Source organism: Aptenodytes patagonicus, chromosome 2 (assembly GCF_965638725.1).
Source record: "Aptenodytes patagonicus chromosome 2, bAptPat1.pri.cur, whole genome shotgun sequence".
Taxonomy (NCBI): Eukaryota; Metazoa; Chordata; class Aves; order Sphenisciformes; family Spheniscidae; genus Aptenodytes; species Aptenodytes patagonicus.
The window spans coordinates 154273765-154280582 of record NC_134950.1 but is presented as its reverse complement, the minus strand read 5'-3'; the positions used below and the strand labels follow the sequence as shown (position 1 = coordinate 154280582).

The window sequence follows — 6818 nt, the reverse complement described above, 5'->3', positions numbered from 1 at the left end:
AAGAAGGAAGTAATTGTTAATGATTTGCTGATCTAAACAAAAAATGATTGACAACATAATGAAATCATGTAATCCTGTAGTGTGCCAAAACCCCATAATTTTAAATTGAACAGGAACAAATGTCAGAGAAGGTTGAATGAGATTAGTTGAATTATACACTACACAACTGTATGTGTCTGGTAATAAAAGACCTGCCCCAAGAAATGAGAGGAAATTGTAGGAAACCAACAGTGTTCTGGAACTGTTTATGCATCTCAATGAATTTTTGTCACAATTAAACACTTCACTTGAAATGCTACTTGAAGACAATGCAGGACAAAGTCCCACTAACTACAGGAGAATTAAAGCTGTCCAAAACCACCTGTAATGACATATTTTGACATTAGCCAGGAACTAATACCAGTGCAGCCTGGTGAAGGCTAGGGTTGCACTTACGCAAGGTGGCTGTCCAGTGCACTAAATGCTGGTCTTTCTGGACATTACACAGCACTGCTCTTGCAAACACATGTATTTCTAACACCAGTGTATTCGTCCACTGGAAAAAGACTGGAAGAATCCTCGGTGTATTTTATTATATGAAAAAGAAACTCATTAAGAATGGATTCACTGAATGAATAAAGCCTCATCCTCTCACGCACAGGTGGGACTGCAGCCTGTTCTTCCCGTGAAGCCACCACTGCCCTTGCTGGCTACCGAGCCCTGCCTATCTCTCAGCCCCTACCTGATGGCCTTACTCATCCTGCTTTTCCGCCCCGTCTCCCTCCCGAGCGCACCCTCTACAAACTTAAGAAAATTATCTTCTGTGTGCGGCTTCGGAGCTCTCTAAGGCAGGAGGCCAAAGCCAAATACTGATCACACGATCTGTGAAGTCTCCTGCTGTCCCCCGGGCATTGCGGAGCAACACGCTGTCCCCTGGCCGTACACAGCACCAGGAGGTCCCACACCAGGGAGAGCCCGGACCACAGGTGAGCCATGCGTGGGGCAGCACGGTGCACCCCCGGTGCGGGGCACCTGCCGCGCTGCGTGGCCAGCTACCACAGCGGGAACCGGCCGCTCTCCTTCCCCTCAGCTTCCGCGACAGACTCCCCCAGCCCGTTTTTGCCGCGCTGCCGAAATTCCCCAGCTCCGAACTGCGAGAAGGCACAACCACGCGGCCGCGCGAGGGGCCCGGCAGCGCGACGACCGCGGACCCGCCGGACCCGCAGATGCCACGGGGGAACGGCCGCAGCCCGCTCCCGCCGAACCCCCGCCACCTGGCGTCAGGCGACCTCCGCGGGGCGGGCCGCCGCCTTCCCCCGCGGCCAATCGGCGCTCCGCCTTGAGCGGTCCTCCCTCCTCTAGCCAATAGAGCGCGAGCCTTTCCTTGGCGAGCGTCTGTGTACGGGGGGAGGGGGCCCGGGGTCGGCCCTGGCGAGCGGCCGTTGGGCTCCGCGCGCCGAGGAGCCCCGCCCCGGTGGGAGGGGCCCGGCGCGCCCGGCCCGGCCCAGCGCGGCGGCGGCGATGGGGAGCTGGGGCGTGCGGCTCCGCGGGTAGAGGGAGGCTGGGGCGCGCCCACCGCCACTCGGGAGGCCCGGCCGCAGGTAGGAGCCGCAGCCCCGCGGCGCGCAGGCGCCTCCTCGGGGCGAGGGCGGTGCCGCGCGCGGGGGTCCGCGAGCTGGCGGGGGGCCCCGCGTTCCGCCGGGGTCGCGGTCGGGGCGGGGGGCTGCGAGGGGCGCGGCGGGGTTGCGCTGTGCCGGCGGGACCGCGGGGGGGTCGGCTGGTGAGTGTGAGGGGATGTGGCAGGTGCCGGGCCGTGGGGGCTCGGCCCCGGGTGTGTGTGTGTGGGGGTCCGTACCCACTGCGCGGGGCGCCGGTTCCAAGATGGCCCCCGCCCCCACCGGCCAGCCGCCGCCCGGGTGAGCCCCCTGGGCATGTGCGAGGCGCTCCGGGCGGCGGGGGAGCCCCGCGGGGCCGCGCCCCGCTGCCCGCGCGGGGGTTTCCCTGGAGCTGAGGCGGCTCCCGCGGCCGCGGTGGTACCGTGAGGGGAGGTCTCGGTCCGCGCCGGCGGGGGGCAGGCCCGGAGCGGAGATCCCCCCGGCGGAGAAATCCACCCGGTGGGTGAGGGGGCGGGGGGGAGGTGAGTTAAATCACGGCTCGTGCTTCGGCTGTGCCTCGCTTTTAAAACCTGCCGGGCTGTCGGGAGGAGTTGAGGGGAGCTCGTTCATAGCAAGTAATGGATGTGACTAAACCATTAAGTGACATCAGACTACGCAGCCGGGCTCAGGAGACCTATAAACTTTAATTTGTAGGTTATCGGTACCATGAGGTCTTTTTCATGAATTGGCTCAGAATAACTTGATTCAGCTGTGAAACCAGCTCCTCACCGATTTTGTTAATGCCTACGTTTAGTCTCTGTTGAGCAATAAATAGCATTACTAATTTGGCATGTTGCATGTGAAGAACATAAATGATGATATTTGATGTAAGAGCTTGGAAGAGCAGTTGATGCCTTTGCATGCTACTTTTCTGCTTTCACCTCTGAATTCCTAGCTTCGTTTTATTTAATCTGTATCTGTAACAAACTGCCTTTTTGCATTTCCAGAGCTTTTTCTTTGGTTTGATTTGATTTCTTAAACAGCTCACTGCATCTTTGCCTTTCCTTTCCTCTAAATAAACTATAGAGTAACTTCAGGGGCAATAGCTTTCAGTCATTTTTGGAGTTGTTCCTTATGAAGAAGACTGAATAGTCTGGACAGTGGTGACCAGCATCTTTAGACCTCGTGGTGATCTTCAGTACTTGAATTCAGCATTTGTTTTTTACAGTTAGATTTTTTTGGATGAGGTTCAGAGTTCTTATTTTAAGTTTACTTAGATCAAGAGCCCCATTTTAAGCAGCATGTTTTTTTGTTAAACTTATCTTTTGTAGGTGTTCATTTTAAAATACAGTAACTAGAATTTTGGTATGAGGTATTATCATCATCCTTCAGGTCCCTTTTATGGAGGGATGTTTACATGTTGGCCATATTTGCAGAAAGATCTTTCTTAATTTACAACTAGGTTATTCACTTACTGAAAGTATTGTTTGCTCTAATTGATGTGGATGATCAGATCTCTAATCTCACTTAGAATTAACATTAGGATTTTGCTAGATATCACTGTTTGGATTGCGTAAGGCTTCTTTGTGTTCAGAATGGGTGATTGTGTGCAGCTTCTAAAAGCTGTCTTAAAGCAACAGTTAATTTAGGTTTTGGGATTTAATCTCGTAGAGCTAGGGAATGAATGAATAAGACTCATCAGTTTCAACTGTGCCTGTTCATCAGAATGAAAAGGAGCAAAGCAGTAACCTAAATGGTGAAAAGTTGATTTAAATGATCTCAGACTCAGAATAGCTTTGGACTTTAATGTGAATGTGTTTATATTTACATGTGTACACTTAAAAGGAGACAGAGGAAGTCCCAGAGCTGCAGATTGCTGTCAGCTGGCAGAGCACATCAAGGAAGGGTTGCTGTATGTTTACTCTGCTCTTGTTCTTTTCTTTAGGCATCCACTAGCAGTCCTTATTAGAGACAGGATACTGTGTTAGATGCACCTTGAACCTGAGCTAGTATGGCATTTTTGTGTTTGTAATAAAATGTTTTCTGTGTAGTAGCATGCAGTTTGGAATTTAAATTTTAAATTAGGCAGGTGTCAGAGCTGTAAGTTTTTAAGAGTACAGTATAAAGGTCAATACCAGGTGCAGAGAAAGGAGGCTAATGATTGTACTATTACTTTGGATGCTTCTTTGCATTTTTGTTAACGTTTATAGGACGTCCCAACTCCTGATAGGAAACGGTCACAAGTATGTTTTCTAAGTGGCAACTTCCAGTCCTTTCCTGAGTGCCTTGTGGGAGTACTGTGCTTCTCACGAAGATGCTGTTGTTGGAATCTGCTGCAACTCCCATCTGTTCTTATGATGTTGCAACGCTGCCTTTCACTGAAACCCCAGCTGTAGTTCTGCTTTCCTGTACTGAATCTCTCCTTTTTATGTGGCAAGCACCTGGGCACCTATAAGCCTTTCATTTATCTCTAGCATATGGAAGGGAGCAGAAGGCATCTATAAAAAGTAGTTCAGTAGCATGTTCCCTCTAAACTGGTTCCTTTGCGTTAAGGTTCACTGTAGAACTTGCTATGATAATAAGTAAAAGCAGGAAAAAAATCCGGTCTTGTTGCTAGCAAAGTGTCTGTTAGTTGTCTTCTAGAGTATCTTTTGGAAAGTTTTTGCAGTGAATTAAGCAAGTTTCACCATCTAGAACTACGTGAATTATGTGTAGGAGTCATGAAAGCTTCCCACGTAGTTGTGCTAATGCAGTTTAATTCCAGCCTGTGGTGTATATATTCTTCCTGACCCCATCTCCTGAAAAGTTTTCATCCTGGTTGCTACTGTTTCTTGTTCATTCAGGAAAAGATGCAGTATATTAACTTGTCACTTCCTAATTTTAGTCTTAGAAATATAATAATATGACAGAATTCATTTATACCTGCTTTCAGTGGATCGTGGGTGTTTACATCACAAGTGATACTGTACTTATCTAATGCAGTGCCTTGCCCTGTGTTACAGAAGTAGAGAGACAGGGAGCAAGCATTACTTAATACACTTCAAATAACTTACAGTGCAATATCCTTAATGTCCCTTGACAGTTCAGACCACTAGCTCTGTCCCATGTCATGTGGGCTGTATGGCAGGTCCGAGAACAGCTCTGACTCCGCATTTGTGTATTTTACAGAACCATTTCGAGCGTTACCATTCAGTAAAGTTCTTGTGACAAGTGAGTTTCCAAAGACAGCGATAAATGATAGAGATACATTGACATGCTCTTTATTTCAGCTAGCAGTCTTGCATTTAGGGGAAAACCAGCAGAAAGCAAAAATAGTGCATGTTTGAAGATGCACAAAACTTTACTTTGGTGTTCTTGAATATCTATGTTCGTTATGCTTAGCTACCAAAGAACACAACTTGAATTTTCCCGCCACTTTGGAAGGCTAACAAATTCCATGTGTTCTTAAGCAATGGCATTAAGCAGACTGGTTTTCAGGACTCCAGGTTTTGTCCTGAAAATGGTTTATCAATCTACATTATGAATCATGGGTATAATCAACCTTATCTCCCAGTTGTTAGCTCTGGAGAAAAGATGAGCTGCTAATGTAAATGGGTTTCAGTATATTTAGTCTCTTGGGATCACATCTTGTTACTGTGGCCAACATCTTGGTTTTTGTCACTCTTCCATTCAGCTGTGAAGGCTAATGTGATCCCACTATTGCCGTTCTTATGTTACTTATATGAAATAACAGATCAAGCTAAAATCAAGCCTAGACAGTACCCCCTTAAAGTATGTCGTATTTTAATAAAAGAATATTTCAATAGAAGGAAAAAATAAACCTTGACAGTTGTTTGCTAGTTTTAAAGAACAAAAATTCAAGCTTTCTTAGTTCTCGAAAAATGTGCAGTATAGTCAGTGATGTAATAAGCCTGCAACCAAAAGCTCCTGAAATTAACTTACTGTTTACATCCTCAGTGTCATCAGTATTTAATCATTGAACCAATCCATAAACTATGACTACAAACTGTACTATAGAACTATGACATTGGAGATGTGAATATTGTAGTTTGCAATGTGCAGAAGAGATGGTGGCATACAAACGTGGGAAGAATAGGCCCATCTTGATGTATTCTACCCTGTTTTGACTGTTAGGTGTTTGCCATACGTGTAATAGGGTTGCTGTGGCTCTGTTCCCCACGTGCGCTCTGTGGTCTGCTGCTCCATTTCTGCTCCTGCAGTTTATTGCCAAGAGGCGACATCGGGTATTTTCAGTTTGTAGGAGGAGTAGGCAGTGCATAATGCCAGTTGGAGTGTTGAAAAAGATATTTGCTGAATGTAAGTGTGCACAGCTAGTAGTGGTTTTGAGGTTATTGCTGACTTTCCAAAGCAGAGTGATTAGCTATTATGAAGCAAAGAAATGAGCGTCTTTACTGCAAGCATGAAGTTACAAGTGCTTAAAGGGTTTTCAATGTGGACCCATTAAGTGCCATGGGGGAAGCTTACACGTAAAGTTTTTTACCAAAACTTGTGTGGTGTTCACGTATAAAATGTGATTATATGTCTGTGAAGTCTTACGAATATTCATAAGGTAGATAAAGCTTACCTGTACCCATCTTGAAGTCATTATTTTGCTTAATTACTGCTTTAAGACCAATTTGTCTAGGACAGGCGTGGAGACAGAACAAACTTGCAACTTGAAATCCTCTCTCCCCCCAGCTTAACAAAAGTCAGAAGAAACTTTTATTTAATTCTGCAAGGCATCATAGAGGAAGTTGTTGGGAAGTTAACTACTTTAAACTTATGCTCCTAATGTTTAGAATAAAAACATGAAAATACTTTGTATTTCCAACATGGACTAGAACCAATGTCATATTACTATTAGCCTTTCCTTTTTCCTTCAGGCTCCATAGATTCTCAGCTTCACAGTCTAGAAAATGCATCTCTTAAGTCCCTGTTGAAGTAAAGACGGTCATCCAGGTAGGATTAGCTTATGATTACTCTTTTGTCCACAGTCTTCTGATTCTGGACTAGGTTGTCGTTTGCTTTTTACGGTCCTGAACAGTGTGTGGTTTAGTATGAGAGACCAAGAACAATTTTATATCACGCTTAGTATTAATAAATAAAGCTGTGAAACACCGTTGTACCAATATGTGGTCTAAGTATTCTTAATTGTGTGCTGCTTTTTTGTCTTGTAAAGACAGCCTCTGTTTTTTGAGTCAAGAATGACAAAATTTTCTTACGTCATTTCATTTTATATGATGG

At 46.2% G+C, this 6818-nt stretch overlaps 1 protein-coding gene across 7 annotated transcripts in view; it reads left to right on the top strand.

Moving 5' to 3' along the window:
• Nucleotides 1–946: 946 nt before the first annotated feature.
• MPP7 (MAGUK p55 scaffold protein 7) overlaps nt 947–6818 on the top strand; it is a 159561-nt gene continuing 153689 nt past the window's right edge. For 4 of the 7 annotated variants that reach the window (XM_076331758.1, XM_076331760.1, XM_076331754.1 and 1 more), the window contains exon 1: nt 1514–1580. The gene's annotated coding sequence lies outside the window, so the exon portion shown is untranslated. Of the gene's footprint in view, nt 966–1513; nt 1581–6457; nt 6534–6818 lie in introns of those variants that run through there. The other 3 variants (XM_076331755.1, XM_076331756.1, XM_076331757.1) reach the window with 3 other exon arrangements.